Source organism: Lipotes vexillifer, unplaced genomic scaffold (assembly GCF_000442215.2).
Source record: "Lipotes vexillifer unplaced genomic scaffold, Lipotes_vexillifer_v1.1 scaffold793, whole genome shotgun sequence".
Taxonomy (NCBI): domain Eukaryota; kingdom Metazoa; phylum Chordata; class Mammalia; order Artiodactyla; family Lipotidae; genus Lipotes; species Lipotes vexillifer.
The window spans coordinates 348536-349709 of record NW_006774859.1 but is presented as its reverse complement, the minus strand read 5'-3'; the positions used below and the strand labels follow the sequence as shown (position 1 = coordinate 349709).

General features: G+C 42.7%; 1 protein-coding gene across 1 annotated transcript in view; it reads right to left on the bottom strand.

Moving 5' to 3' along the window:
- EYS (EGF-like photoreceptor maintenance factor) overlaps nucleotides 1-1174 on the bottom strand; it is a gene marked incomplete at its 5' end in the record, with an annotated part of 885136 nt that overhangs the window by 557707 nt on the left and 326255 nt on the right. The window lies entirely within an intron of this gene.

The window sequence follows — 1174 nt, the reverse complement described above, 5'->3', positions numbered from 1 at the left end:
TTTTTGTGGTACGCGGGCCTCTCACTGTTGTGGCCTCTCCCATTGTGGAGCACAGGCTCCGGATGCGCAGGCTCAGCAGCCATGGCTCACGGGCCCAGCCGCTCCGCGGCATGTGGGATCTTCCCAGACCAGGGCACGAACCCGTGTCCCCTACATCGGCAGGCGGACTCCCAACCACTGCGCCACCAGGGAAGCCCTACAGGGACTTCTTTTAGTTCACACTGTGTTTCCAGAGCCTAGATACATAATGATCACAACCTGCTCTAAAATAGTCAGAATAAATAGACACTTGTGAATGAATGAATAAATTATGCATCTCCCTGGGGAGATGATAACCAAAGTTTGTCACTTCTCATCTATTAGAAGAAGCTCACAAGCTGGAATGAAATTCTAGCCCCACTTTACAACATCTGTAAGTTTTTGTATGTTCTTCTAAACATCTCACCTCAGTTTTCTCATCCACAAGATGGACAAATAATAGATGTTCCAAATATAGTACAAATGCAAATAAAAATAGTACAAATAGTAATGCAAAATAAAATATTTAGTACATTGCTGCTGGCAATAAAGTGGGATTGAACAAATGTAATTTTCCTTTTCCAAAGTTAGACTCATAACTCATACATTCGAGTTGGTCCTGGCTGTGCTTCAGATGTCCTACTCCACATTCTCCCTGACGTAAGCCCCAGGGTACAATGGGGGTGACTGAGGAGAGCCTGACAGGCCTTGCTAAGGCCTTCAACCTGAAGCCAGTATGGAGCTGAAGGAATTAAATTTCAAATGCTGAAAGATGGTAACACATTTTCCCCCCAAAAACGAGAAATGATACAACTAATACAACGGTACCTGATTTTCACTTTGTACCCATTATCCCCACTGGAAATGTTTCTCTTGGAGTTGATAGAGTATTGGTCACATAGAAATAAAATTTGCATCAGAAAATGTACACCAATAGAGAAGTTCATGTAGGCATGACAACATGTGGCAAAGACGGTGATATTAAAACGTGACCACTTTTAGCAGCCCTGTTTTGCGTTGATATTGTTAAATCTTTAAAATAGAAAAATGTTATATGTGAATAAGAGATTTTTTTTTTTTTTTTTTTTTTTTTTTGCGTTACGTGGGCCTCTCACTGCTGTGGCCTCTCCCGTTGCGGAGCACAGGCTCCGGACGC